Genomic DNA, 14,926 nt, shown 5'->3' on the forward strand with positions numbered 1-14,926 from the left:
TCGAAACTGAATGACTCTGCAATGTAGAAAGGCTATACCTTATTCAGATAGAGCACACTGACATGCTGGCTTGCCTGTGGCACATCGATATCATGACAAGAATGTAAGCACTAAGAGAGAAGAGGAAAATCTAAGCTTTATCCCTATTGAATTATTTATCCCACTATTAGAATATCAATCAGTGAAGTAGGTGTGGCCACACTGGGCACATTGAACTTCAGTCACAAATATGCCTTGTTGCTTCCCCAAGGCTAATGACATCGGCTTCCTTTAGATAGCGGTAGATGCACAAAAGTTTGCACAGGTGAGAGTATTGTCATCACGTTTTGGTATGTACTAGAATCCTGGCAGCAACTTCTCAGATTCAGAGAGGTGTAAACATTAAAGATGAAAAGAACAACTCGGGTCTGTCCTTTGGGGTGATTTAGGGTGGCTGTTTACATTTGCTAAAAAAAAATACAAAAATTAACGTGCTGGTGCATGCCAGTTTCTGGGAGGCTGAGGCATGAGAATTGCTTGAACCCAGGAGGCAGAGGTTGCCATGAGTTGAGATTGCACATTGCACTCCAGCCTGGGCAATACAGCAAGACTCTGTCTTAAAAAAATAAAAAATGAACAAAATCAATTTCTGATTAAATATTTTAAAATTTGTTTTAAAATGCAATAAGTATGAAATTCAAAGGGAAGAAAATGCAGTTAAAAGTAGCCTACCTCTCCTAACGCTTAGACACCCATTTCTAAGAGTTAACTTCTACTACAAGCTTCTAATGTATTCTAGAGCTGCTCTATATGCTTTTTAGTTTGTTTTATTTTCATTTAGCTTTAAAAATTATCATGCAGTAGTCTTGACTTATTTTGATATGCATTTCTACGAATTTATTTATTTATTTATTTATTTATTTATTTGAGACAGAGTCTCACTCTGTCGCCCAGGCTGTGCTGGAGTTACAGGTGTGAGCCAGTTGGCCCAGCCCACGTTTTCTTTTTATTAGGTTAAATGCCTAAGGACAGTATTGCTGGGTTATGTAGTAAGTGTATGTTTAACTGTTTTTTCTTTTTTTTGGCTCCTGATTGCAACAACTGAAAGTGTGCGTTTAACTTTATAGGAAATTTCCAAATTGTTTTCCAAAGTTGACTGTACTATTTTATGTTCCCACCAGCAACGTATGAAAGTTGCTTATCTGAAATTTTACCAGAGGAAGGCTCAGGCCTGCAATCCCAGCACTTTGGGAGGCTGAGGTGGGTAGACGGTTTGTGCCCACGGGTTCGAGACCAGCCTGGGCAATATGGCAAAACCCTGTCTCTACCAAAAATACAAAAATTAGCTTAGTATGGTGGTGTGCACCTCTAGTCCCAGTCACTCAGCAGCCTGAGGTGGGAGGATCACTTAACCCCAGGAAGGTTGAGGCTGGAGTGAGCCATGAATGTGCCACTGCACTCCAGCCTGGGCAACAGAGAGAGATCCTGTCTCCAAACAAATAAATAAGAAATAAGTGGTATTATCAGTTTTTTTTTAAATGCCATTTCAATAGGCGTGTGGTGGTAATACCTTGTGGTTCTAGTTTGTATTTCCTTAATGATTAATGATCATAAATGTGTTTTCATGTGCTTACTTGCAACCTGTGTGTCATTGATGAAATGTCTGTTTAAATCTTATGCCCACTTTAAAAATTGGGGTTTTTTTTACCTCTCTTTTGAGAATTCTATATATTTTCTGGATACAAGTTTTTATTCAGGTATGGATTTGTTTAGCATTCATTCGTTTCTTATTTTTTTTTAAAAAGGAATAAGCTTTGTAAATATTTTCTCCCAGTTCAGCTTATCAATTTTTTATTCCACATATTGTGCTTTTGGGTTGTCTCTAAGAAAATATTTGTCTAGCCTGTGGTCACAAAGATTTTCTTCTGTACTTTTTCTTCTAGAATATATCATTTTCAGTTTTACATTTAGGTCTGCAGCACATTTTGAGTTAATTTTTTATTATGATTTGAAGTATGGATTGAGGCTCTTTTTTTTTTTTTGTTTTGCACGTGGACACCTAGTTCTAGTGTCATTTAATGAAAACACTATCATTTATCTGTTGAATTGTCTTTATACTTTCGTTGAATAGATGTGTGGGTCTTTTTTTGGACTAAAACTCTAAAACTATATTATTAATCCTTTTTTTTTTTTTTTTTTTTTTTTTTGAGACGGAGTCTGGCTCTGTCTCCCAGGCTGGAGTGCAGTGGCCGGATCTCAGCTCACTGCAAGCTCTGCCTCCCAGGTTTATGCCATTCTCCTGCCTCAGCCTCCGGAGTAGCTGGGACTACAGGCGCCCGCCACCTCGCCCGGCTAGTTTTTTGTATTTTTAGTAGAGACGGGGTTTCACCGTGTTAGCCAGGATGGTCTCGATCTCCTGACCTCGTGATCCGCCCGTCTCAGCCTCCCAAAGTGCTGGGATTACAGGCTTGAGCCACCGCGCCCGGCTTATTAATCCTTATTTGGATTGCATCTGACAGATCCCAAAAGATTCGAAAAGTTAATTAGGTAACAAATTTAGAAATTTGTTAAGTGTCTTACTTGGAACCTGGTGTTTGCTGACAGTAGTTTGTAATCTGCAGAAACGATTTCTAAATAACTTTAAGCCTAAGATTAAAAGAACATTTTGCTAATGATTCATTATCTGTTTGGAAAAAGTTGTGTGAGTTTTCATGCAGCAGGGATGAGCTGAAATGGTTTTTCCTAGAAGGTGCCCATTTTCTTTTTTGTAGAATTACCTGGTAGTTCTCTAATAATCTGTGTTTGTGCTTTATATCATCTTTGATAGTGATACATTTTGGGGCAATTCTCTTTTTGTTTAAAACCATCACATAGTTGTCCTAAGTTAAATACTCTAGGCCTGACAGTAATCCTGGAACTTTGAGAGACAGAGGCAGGAGGATCACTTGAGCCCAGGAGCTTGAGACCACCTGGGCAACATAATGAAACCTCCTCTCTACAAAAATCAAAAACAGGTCAGGCACGGTGGCTCACGCCTGTAATCCCAGCACTCTGGGAGGCCAAGGCGGCAGGTCACCTGAGGTCAGGAGTTCAAGACCAGCCTGGCCAACATGGTGAAACTCTGTTTCTACTAAAAATGCAAAAAAAAAAAAAAAAAAAATTACCTGTGTGTGGTGGCGCCCGCCTGTGATCCCAGCTACTCAGGAGGCTGAGGCAGGAGAATCACTTGAACCCAGGAGGTGGAGGTTGCAGTGAGCAGAGATTGCGCCACTGCACTCTAGCCTGGGTGACAGAGCAAGACTCCATCTCAAAAATAATTAAATAAATTAATTAAAATAATAAAAAACCTAGCTGGGCATGGTGGTGCATGCCTGTTGTCCCAGCTGGAAGGCTGAGGCTGAGGTGGGAGGATTGCTTGAGCCCAGGAGTTCAAGTTTACAGTAAGCTATGATGGCTCCACTGCACTCCAGCCTGGGTGACAGAGAAAGACTCTGTCTCTAAACAAACTAACTGAAGGTTTACTTACTTTTAAAAAGTAGTACACAATTATTGTTTTTAGGATGAGGTGTTTTTTTGTTTGTTTTTGAGACAGACTCTTGGTTTGTCACCTAGGCCTGAGTGCAGTGGCTCAATCCACTCACCGCAATCTTGAACCCCTGGGCTGAACTGATCCTCCTGCCTCAGCTTGGACTATAGGACAAGGAATACAAGCACATGCCACCACGCCCCACTAATTTTTTTGTAGAGACAAGGTCTCACTATACAAGAGTCCTATACAAGGACTCTCACTGGAGTCCAACTTCCTGGCCTCCAGCAATGAATGCTGCCACTTCAGCCTCCCAAAGTGCTAGAATTACAGGCATGAGCCACTGTGCCTGGTCTATTCTTTTATCATTAAATTGTATAGACCTGTAGAGTGAAATAATTGATATTTGGCTGTACATTGGTGTTCTATAATATAATGAGGTTTGAGCTAATCTCAGTATTTGGATATTTATTATTTAGTAATTTAAGTACTTTGCAATTAACACCTTTAAATTAACTTAAAATTTTAAATGTTACAGTAGAAATTAAAATGCCAAGAAGCAGGTGTTATTTTAAAATATCATTGGACAAAATATTGGTAGATCAATTGGACATATTAATATTTGAGGTTTATTATTTTTTAATGAGCCAGACTTTCAGGATTAGTAGGCTATTTTAAAATTTTTTTTTTTTTTTTTTTTTTCTTTTGAGACGGAAGTGCTCGCTCCTGTCGCGCCAGACCGCTGGAGTGCAAGTGGCCAGATCCAGCTCACGTAAGCTCCGCCTCCCAGGTCACGGCATTCTCCCTGCTCAGCCTCCCGATGTGGACTTGGACTCACAGGGCGGCCCCAGCCACCTCACCGCGGCTAAGTTTTTTGTATTTTTCGGGTGGAGTAGCTGACTTCACTGGGTTTGCCAGGATGATCTCGACTCCTGAGACGCTTGTGATCGCGCCTGTTCTCGGCCTCCAAAGTGCTGGATTAAAATTTTTTTAATCATTTGTTGATGAGTGCTTTTTCTCATTCCTGAAATACTTACTCTTAAGTCCTTTTTTTTGGTCTTTGGAAAACGTACTCCTGTCCCGTGCTATTCTATTTTTCTTTTTATTTTTTTCCTTTCTTCATTTATACAGATTTTGCCATACAATTTTATTTTTATTATTTTTATTGTGGTAAAATACATGTAATAAAACTTATCACTTTAACTATTTTAAAGTATATAATTCAAGCCACATGTAGTGCAGCCTATTGTTCCGGCTAGTCAGGAGGCTGAGCCTGGACTCCTTGAGCCCAGGAGTTTGAAGGCAGCCTGTGCAACATAGCAAGAACCCCTTCTCTTAAAAAGTATATAGTTCAGTGGTATTAAGTACATAAACAATATTGTAGGACCATCACCGCCACCATCTTGTTCTAGAACTTGTTCATCATTGCCACACAATTTTAGCACCTAATTGTTCGCTAGTGTTTGGCTGCCATATTAAGTTTAGGTTTGTAAGAGATAAACACGACCCAGTTCTTGTCCTCAAGGACTTTACAGTCTAGTGAGAGAAACCTGACATTTATGATACAATGTGGCAAATTACAAGTTAGAACTCCCCATCATTGAATTAGAGTTTTAATTTTACCTTGAAAAGGCAAAGTAACTTCTTGTTAGGTTAATAATCCAGTTGTCATATCGTTCCACACACTGAATTCATTTAGGCTAGACCAAAAGACTGAAGTCTTTAGTCTTTTGACTTAGGTCATTGTAGGACTCACAAATCCTCATGCCCTATACTTTATTGCAAGAAAGGAACCAGAAAATTGGTATTTTGATTTAAAACCAAATTATGAGCTATTTTCTTCCTAATGAAGCGGGGAGATCTGTGAAAATTATGTTTAGAGAGAACTTCTTAGTTGTCTGCAACTATCATTTGTTGAAACCGTTTTTACTTTAGTTGCAGTGACAACTCGCTTATGATCAAATACAGCATGATACGGGCATGTTTATCTCTCTTGGCAGATCATCTTGAGGAAGAGTTGCTTTGGAAACTGTCAAGAGATTGTTTTTAATTCCTTGAGAAGTCAGGAGGTATCAACTGATTTAAAGTTTAATGTCTTAGCAGTTTTAGTTTAAAATAATGTTATCGGACTTAAGCAGTATTAAAATACAGATTTTATTTTCATTATTATGACTTATTTTCTTCATTATTAAAAATTTAATGCAATATTGCTTATCAAAGTAAAACAACATGGCTGTTTTCATCTAGAAGGGCTAGATGTGAGAGGGGTGGAATTGAGAGCAGGTTTTTTTTTCTTTTTTTTTTTTTTGAGACAGAGTTTCACCCTGTTGCCCAGGCTGGAGTGCTGTGGGTGATCTTGGCTAACTGCAACCTCCACCTCCCGGGTTCAAGCGATTCTCCTGTCTCAGCCTCCCAAGTAGTGGGATTACAGGTACCCGCCACCACGCCCAGTTAATTTTTGGGTATTTTTAGTAGAGACGGGGTTTCACCATGTTGGCCAGGCTGATCTCGAACTCCTGACCTCAGGTGATCCTCCCACCTCGGCCTCCCAAAGTGCTGGGATTACAGGCCTGAGCCACCGCGCCCAGCCTGAGGGCAGCTTTTTCATATTACATATACAGGCCTTCTATAAACCGCCAGTAAGTCTTCCCAAAGGGTGGTGGGCATTTCCAACGGGCCAAACGTGGCCTGTCATTCTATTTCTCTCTTCCAGTAGCAAGATCTAGTAGCACGAAGACCAACCGCCCAACGGCCGCTAACCGTTCTACCCGTCCTGGTTTGGAACTCCGCTCGCCTTCCAGGCCGGTTAAGGCTTTTGTCTGTTGAGGGCAGGACTAGGTAGGTCTCGACGAATAGGGACACAGCGGTCACCGGGACCGGGTCTGCGCGGCTCCGAGGCCTAAAGAGAAGGCCGTGCCTGCGTCCTGAGGCCGCCTTGCCAGGCACTCTGCACCCTTAGGGCCTCCGCCGCGCGGTTTTCGGGCGGCCACCAGGCTTCCTGGCTCTCCACTCCCGCCGCCACCCAAAGGCGCCGCGTCCCGGAGGCTCGGCGGGGTTTCGTCGAGGCCAGGCAGGCTTGGGCCGGGAAACCAGGCGGCCGGCAGGGTCCGGGCTGGGAGAGGCTGACGCCGCCGTCAGTCAACGAGGTGGGGTACGGAAGCTTCAAGGCCTGGGTCCGGCCAGAGGGCAGCCACAACGGGCCCCCGGTGTGTGCAGAGGGTGGGGCGCGGCCCGTCTTGGAGCCCCCAGCTCACCCGCTGGCCTGGGCCAGAGGATCCTGGAGGGCCCTGAGGGAGCCGGCCGCGCTCTGCCTGTTGGTAAGAATCCGTATAGTTTTCCTAATGTAGTCAGTCTAAGAGGGTTGGTGTCCCAAATGGTTGATAGTGTTTTAGTTGACAATTTCAACACCTGTTAGGAGGAGAAAAGTTCAGATTGCTAGGCCTAGATTCCTAATACGTTTTGTTTTGTTTTGTTTTGTTTGAAATAGGGTCTCGTTCTGTCACTCATGCTTGGAGTGCAGTGGCTTGATCACAGTTCACTGTTGTCTCGACCTCCTGGGCTCAAGTGAGCCTCCCACTTCAGCCTCCTGAATAGCTGGCACTACAGGTTCACACCACCATGTGTGGCTAATTGAATTTTTTTTTTTTTTTCCCAGAAACAGGGTCGCACTGTGTTGCCCTGGCTGGTTTTGAACTCTTGGTTCAGGTGATCTTCCTGCCTCTGCCTCCCAAAGTGCTGAAATTACAGGCGTGAGCCACTGTGCCCGACCCTAAAACATTTTTCATAAATTTTTTAAAAGTTGGAATTTGTGGTGTGGTTTTGATTGTCTGCTGAAAAAGATTGCTGTCTCCTTTTAGGTTAAAAAAAAAAAAAAGGAAAGAAAAAACTTAAATAGGCTGTTAATAAATTTGACATTTATTGCTCTTGAAAAATAGCTGTCATCATCTTTTTTCAGGGTAATCACATTGATCAATATGAAGAAAGACACTTGGACATTGAGCAAGCACCACTTGACAAGCCTACAGAATCTATCAGATGATCATTGCTTAATTTCGGGTCTTAGCCAGTTAGGTAGGTAGTGTTCGTGTGACACTTGATGTGAATGAACTTAAACTTATTAATAACCAATACAGTTTAGAATTGTTTTCTTGCATGCCATACAGTAATCAGAGTTTGGAGTGTAATCTAATATTTAATATGTTGGGAAATCAGTCCAAAAATACCTAGAAACACGTTAGAATTTTCATGGGGGAAAAATATCTTTTTGGCCCATACTAATATTTTGTTGAAGGTAGCAAGGTAAAGTTTAGCATTTTGTCAATTGAATAAAGGAGTAAAATGTATTTTGATCCTTTATAGATTGCCCTTTCCTGGGCAATATAATTATGTATGAAATGTTCCTACGTGGAAGTAGAATATGTATGGAAAATTTTTTTTTAAAAGTTCCATTAGAAACAGTTAAGGGCTGGGCACAGTGGCTAATGCCTATAATCCCAGCACTTTGGGAGGCCGAGGTGGGCGGATCACCTGAGATCAGAAGTTTGAAAGCAGCCTGGGTAACATGGTGAACCCCAACTCTACAAAAATACAAAAAAAAGCCAGCTGTGGTGGCATGCACTTATAATCCTAGTTACTCCTGAGGCTGAGGAACAAGAATCGCTTGAACCCAGGAGGTAGAGGTTGCAGTTAGCTGAGATTCCACTGCACTCCAGCCTGGGCAACAGAGCAAATCTCCATTTCAACAACAACAACAAAAAAAAAACAGTTAAGGAGTAATACATTTTATTTACCAGACTCTTGTGAAACATGGCAAGTTTGGTCTATGTAGCTGAAGAAATGTCTAGTTTTCGTCAAAAGTTGATTATTTCTATCTTTTCACACTGCTTAGTTTTGGACACTGATGATATCAGCAATAGAACAAGGAGATTTATTTACCTCTTAGTTTAAAAAAAAAAAAAAAAACTTCGGTTGGACACGTTGGCTCACGCTTATAATCAATCCCAATAATCTGGGAAACTGAGGGAGGTGTTCACCCAAGGTCAGGAGTTCAAGACCAACCTGGCCAACATGGTGAAATCCTGTTTCTACTAAAAATAGAAAAAAATTAGCCTGGCATGGTGGTGGGCACCTGTAATCCCAGCAGCTTGGGAGGCTGAGGCAGGAGAATTGCTTGAACCTGGTAGCCGGAGGTTGCAGTGAGCCAAGACCACACGATTGCACTCCAACCTGGGCAAGAAGAATGAAGCTCTGTCTCAAAAAAAAAAACTTCTAAATTTTTGAATATTATTTTCATTTTGAAAAATCCATTTAACTTTTTTTAATGTTTTAAAATTTGAGATGGTGTCTCACTCTGTCACCCAGGCTGGAGTACGATGGCATACAATCTCGGCTCACTGCAACCTCTGCCTCCTGGATTCAAGCGATTCTCTTGCCTCAGCCTCCTAAGTAGCTGAGATTACAGGCGCACATCACCACACCCGGCTAATTTTTGTATTTTTAGTAGAGACGGGGTTTCACAACATTGGTCAGGCTGGTCTTGAACTCCTGACCTCGTGATCTGCCCGCCTCGGCCTCCCAAAGTGCTGGGATTACAGGTGTGAGCCACCGTACCCAGCAAAAAGCCCACCCATTATTTTTAAATAACACAGTCAGTCCATTGTTAAAATGTCTGAACTTGTCCTTATCGTCAGCATTTAGTATTTGTGCTTAAGTGTACATATTTAATAAGGGTTTCAGTGAGTTACTGGTAAAACTTGAGTGGGGAAAAAAGTCAGAGGGAATCTTAATCTTTATAACCCTCATGACAAGCCAGCCCCCTTCCCCTTAAGAAACACTAACTAGCTCCTTCCTCAGGAAAATATGAAGGCAATTTAGAGAGTGCAGATATTTTAACTTTAGCTTTTATTTTCAAAACCGTAACATAGTAAAGGATCAACATATATTAATGTTCCCAATTAGGTTGGTATTGTGTGTGTTTGTGTTTGGGTGTTTACAGAAATTTACACAACCTGGAGTGTTCAACATTTTTCTTCCATAGCAGGTGGCCCATATTAGCTAGGCAGCCGTGATCTGGTTAGTATTGCATGGCCTACCTTTTAAAAATTTCTTCTCTTCTTTCTCTCCACCTCCCTTTTTTTTTTTTTTTTTTTTTTTGAGTTTTTGCTCTGTCGCCCAGGCTGGAGTGCAGTGGTGCGATCTTGGCTCGCTGCGACCTCTGCCTCCTGGGTTCAAGCAATTTTCCTGCCTCAGCCTCCTGAGTAGTTGAGATTACAAGCGCCCACCACCACGCCCTGGCTAATTTTTGTATTTTTAGTAGAAATGAAGTTTCCCCATGTTGGCCAGGCTGATCTCGAAGTCTTGACCTCAGGTGATCCACCTGCCTGGGCCTCACAAAGTGCTAGGATTACAGGGCAGGCATGAGCCACGGCGCCTGGCCTCCACCTCCCTTTCTAATTGCCTGGCCTCCACCTCCCTTTCTAATTTTGTCCTTCTGGTCCAGTGAACTCTGTATAGAATACCTTCTGCCTTAATGTGCTAGCATGATGCTAGACTTAGGTATGGCAGTAATTGATGGTGCATGTGATAATGCTGCAGAGGGAGAATTCTCATCGGCTGTTTCACTGAAAGCCTAGTCTTGTGTTTTGACAGATGGATAAAATGCCAAGCTCACTTTGCTAAGTTAAAAATCACTGGTTTGTGCCTTGTTCTGTATTATTTTGGGGATTATCACAAGGCAGAATTTTGTAATGAAATCTGTAGACTAGATCAGTATCTTGTATTTGAAAAATAACTTTTCCCTTTTAATTTTAAAAATTGGGGTTCAAAGTTTAAGAACAGAGCCAGTGGAATCAACTCCCCAGTACCATATTCTACAAGGTGCGTGGTTGGTTAATATTCTTACACAAGCTATAATTCTGTGGGTACTCAACAGTAGTAGGAAATTTAATTAGATGAAATTTGCAAGCTAGTATTCATTATTAATGTACTCAACAAAGACTTTTTTAAATCACTAAATTAAATTATATTTAACATTTTTTTAAGCCTTCTTAGAGGGCTACACTGAAAGATTTTTGGAAAATTTATTCCTGTGGCACATGAGGCTAATGCTATTTTACCTCTCACAATGTCCAGGATTTTTTTTCTAGCGTATGTTATAGGGAAAACACAATCATAGGCAGTCTAATTGAGTAATCATTGTTGAATAATGTCAATGAGTAGGAGCAGAATTGATACATACCTTGATTATTAAATAGTGCTACCTTCTCCACTTAAAATAACAAACAGTATATAGTACTAAGGCTGGATATTTAATTTTTAAAATAAATAAATGCCTATTCAGAAATGTGTATTAGTAATTATGCATCTAATGAAAATTTACTTCTGAAACACATAAATATATGTATTATTTGTGATGTGTTAATTTAGGTAGGAGGAGGAGGAGTTTCATAGCCTACATTGAATTAGATAGAAGTAGGACACAGGATCTGGGAGAATAAACAAATATGTGAGACAAAATAAGAAAAAAAGAAGTAGGACACACTAGATTAGAGAGATCTTATTTCTGTTACCTGGTCATTTGGGAGTAAAATTTTAAGTGTTCTTTTTTTAAAACTTTTTTTTTTTTTTTGAACCAGAGTCTTTATCACCCAGGCTGGAGTGCAGTTGTGTGATCTTGGCTCACTGCAACCTCTGCCTCCCAGGTTCAAGTGATTCTTGTGGCTCAGCTTCACAAGTAGCTGGGACTACAGGTGCCTGCCACCATGCCTGGCTAATTTTTTTTTTTTTTTTTTTTTTAGACATGGTCTCACTCTGTGGTTCAGGTTGGAGTGCAGTGGCACAGTCTCACCTTACTGCAACCTCTACCTCCTGAGTTCAAGCGATTCTCCTGCCTCAGCCTCCGGAGTAGCTGGGATTACAGGTGCCCACAACCATGCCCGGCTAATTTTTGTATTTTTTCAGTAGAGATAGGGTTTCACCATGTTGGCCAGGCTGGTCTTGAACTCCTGACCACAGGTGATCCACCTGCCTCAGCCTCCCAAAGTGCTGGTATTACAGGTGTGCGTCACTACTTTTACTTTGTTAAAAGTTATTTTCTTGTGCCTCCTTGTGTTACCCATCATCCTTAAGCCTATTGGATTATTCGACCAAGGTTATAAAACATTTTTTCTGCTGGTAGGAAAGGGGACCCAACGGAATACTACCCTTCCTGCAGAGTCACAGAGCTCCCTTTTCCTCCAAAAGCAGATTTTAGTTGAAATGATGGGAAAAGGCGCAGAATTCGTAATTGGCTCATTCAACTTAACCGAGGAGGTTGGTGAGGGAGCAATAGGGAAGGTGCATTGTCTGTTGCCTTTGTTATATTGAAGGACTTAAGTGGCATATTAAATATTTTATAATCCCGAGGAATTAAAGAACAGATTTAACCCTAAAGGTTAGAGAAAATCCACTAACATGTTTCTATCAATAGCATCTTTTCGAGAAATGGCAGCCATCCCCTCTTTTTTGATGTGTTAAAAGCAGGTGCAATATGGAATATCTAATTTTCCTTTTTTTTTTTTCCCGCTCCTTTTTAACCTTTGCTTCCTTTCACTGTTGTCAATCACAAATCATTGGCCTGAGTCTCAGTCGGTCTGACCGTGAATACTCATGATGCTTTAACCTTTTCTTTAATAAATACATAACTTGGCAAGGCAGTGAACTGAAAACCAGACCCAAAAAAAAAAAAAAAAAGACCATCATGATTTCTTACCTTGTGTTACATTTAACTGTTTTTAAAGCCCAGTTTTTAAAGCCAGGTTCATATGGAAATGCTTTCACTCCACTTGCACTGCTTTTGGAAATACCATACTGCTTCACCTTTCTGTTTATTTTAGTACATTCATAGTATAACACAGTCAGCATAATGTCTCATCACCACTTAGCCAAGGATTGAGTTTTCTTAAAATAAAAATTAAAAAAACTGTAATAAAATTTTGATCTCACCGTTTTTTTAGTTTAATATTGGCTGCGTGCTAGTTAAGTATTATACACATACACATACACACACATACACATACACATTTTTTAAAACAATCAAGTCTAGCCGGGATTTAGTGCTGATTGTTTTTTCATTTCTAGTGGTGGGGCAGTCTTACACTTACAGCTTACTTTGTATCATGAAAATACAAAAAATTAGCTGGGCGTGGTGGCGGGCGCCTGTAGTCCCAAGCTACACAGGAGGCTGAGGCAGGAAAATGGTGTGAACCCGGGAGACGGAGTTTGCAATGAGCCGAGATTGTGCCATTGCACTCCAGCCTGGCGACAGAGCCAGACTCCGTCTCAAAAAAAAAAAAAAAAAAAAAGATGAACACTCCCTGCAGCTTGGGTAGTAAAACTGAGGCATTTTATTGTGAAATATTAAAATGGTGCATTCTGTGGGTATACATACAGGAGTGTGCCTATGTAGTTATGTTTGTGTTTGCTTGACCATGAAGATAAAAAGTACAAGTGATGCTGTTTTATTTGAAGTCTGAGCGCTTCTGGTTTCCTAACCAGAAATTGCTATCTGGTTCTTCTAATGGAATGGAGGGGTTTTCCATTCTTAGACCGTCTAACTCTGAACTTGCTCTGAATCTCAAATCTTTCTATTCACAGAACAAACATTCGAGTGCTTTTCTTCCTTTTTTTTTTTTTTAATATTTGTTTATTTATTCATTTATTTATTTATTTTGAGATGGAGTCTCATTCTTGTCATCCAGGCTGGGGTGCAATGATGAGGTCTCGGCTCACTGCAAACTTCACCTCCCGGGTTCAAGTGATTCTCCTGCCTCAGCCTCTCAAGCAGCTGGGATTACAGGCCCTCACAACCACGCCCAGCTAATTTTTGTATTTTTAGTAGAGACGGGGTTTCACCATGTTGGTCAGACTGGTCTCTACTCCTGACCTGAGGTGATCTGCCCACCTCAGCCTCCCAAAGTGCTGGGATTACAGGAGTGAGCCACCGCACCTGCCTCTCAAGTGTTTTCAAGTGTTTTTCTGTATATTAGGTTCATTAGCACCAACTTCATGACTTCTAAAATGTGACTGCTTTCATGTCCAGATAGCTTGAATACAGGTATCTACCAATGATACCAGGTGGATAATAAATGACAGTGTTGCTTATTTCTCAAAAAAAAATTTTTTTTTCCAATTATATTATACCCTTCTCCCCAAGAGGTGGGCAGAAAAGCATTGTTAATCTTTTTTTTTTACAGATAAGGAAAAACAAGATCAGAGGTGCTAACAGTGCTACAGCCTAGTGCCAGGTCTTCTGTCCCCAATTCTAGGTTCTCCCCATGCCGATGTTTTTCCTTTCTCACAATCTTTACTTCGTCCTCTGACCCTCCCCACCACCCAAAATACCTTTAATTCTGGAAAAGAAACCCAGCTGCGCACTGCTACACTTGACCTTATTGCAGTCAGAAGCTTTGGATGATTCCCCATCCAAAATATTAGAGATGAAATGAAAGCAAAGTAGGCATCTGACAAAAGTTGATTTTTCCCTTCTGCATTTTAGGACCTCAAGTCATGTTTTTCCAGAAACTGCTATTATGCCATAGATTCACTGTACTTTCAACAACATAAGCTTATGATCTGGCAAATTAAAAGTCTTTTTTTTTTTTTTTTTTGTACAGTTGCAAGATTTAATAGAGTGAAGACAGAGCTCCCATACAAAGGGAGGGGACCCAAAAAGGGTAGCCATTGCTGGCTTGAATGCCTGGGTTTGTATCCCAATCATTGTCCTTCCTCCTGTGCTCTCAGGCAATAGATGATTGGCTATTTCTTTACCTCCTGTTTTGCCTAATTAGCATTTAGTGAGCTCTGTCTACTATCTGATTGGTCGGGTGTGAGCTAAGTTGCAAGCCCCATGTTTAAAGGTGGAAGCGGTCACCTTCCAAGCTAGGCTTAGGGATTCTTAGTCGGCCTAGGAAATCCAGTTGGTCCTGTCTCTCAGTCCCCCTCTCAACAGGAAAGCCCGAGTGCTGTTGGGGAGGTTGGCTGGTGACCGCTCTAACTGCTTCCTGCTGAATTGGGGCACAGTAGGGGTTGTGCAGTTGAGATTTCCTCGGGAGGAGTGCCTTCGATGTCATTAACATCGAAGCATGGGCTAGCTACTAGTGGGCTGGTCCAGCAGGCTGCGGTAGATCTTATTCATGGACTGCATCTGGGGCTCCATTTGAAGAACCATTTGTAGTTTTACAGCTTTGATTCTAGAAGAGTCAAACTTAACAAGGAGGTTAAAGATACAGGGTCCAAAGAGGAGTAGCAATATTATAAGTGCTAGAGGTCCTAAGAAGGGGAGAATCCGCGGCATCCATTGGCTGAGGAGGCCCCAGGGTCCAGTGTTTTGAAGCTCTTCTGCTATACATTGTATTCGATATTGAATTTTTTTTTTTTTTTTTT

The 14,926-nt window shown here is 41.2% G+C and overlaps 1 long non-coding RNA gene across 2 annotated transcripts in view; it reads left to right on the forward strand.

Annotated features, from left to right (window-relative positions):
- The first annotated feature begins 6,243 nt into the window (after positions 1–6,243).
- LOC108533969 (uncharacterized) overlaps positions 6,244–14,926 on the forward strand; it is a 15,237-nt gene continuing 6,554 nt past the window's right edge. Inside the window, exons 1-2 of one of the 2 annotated variants that reach the window (XR_001886858.1) lie at positions 6,244–6,822; positions 7,461–7,576. This is a non-coding gene — a long non-coding RNA (uncharacterized LOC108533969). The remainder of the gene's footprint in view (positions 6,823–7,460; positions 7,577–14,926) is intronic. The other variant, XR_001886859.1, reaches the window with a different exon arrangement.

Source organism: Rhinopithecus bieti, unplaced genomic scaffold (assembly GCF_001698545.2).
Source record: "Rhinopithecus bieti isolate Rb0 unplaced genomic scaffold, ASM169854v2 scaffold_10685, whole genome shotgun sequence".
Classification (NCBI taxonomy): Eukaryota; Metazoa; Chordata; class Mammalia; order Primates; family Cercopithecidae; genus Rhinopithecus; species Rhinopithecus bieti.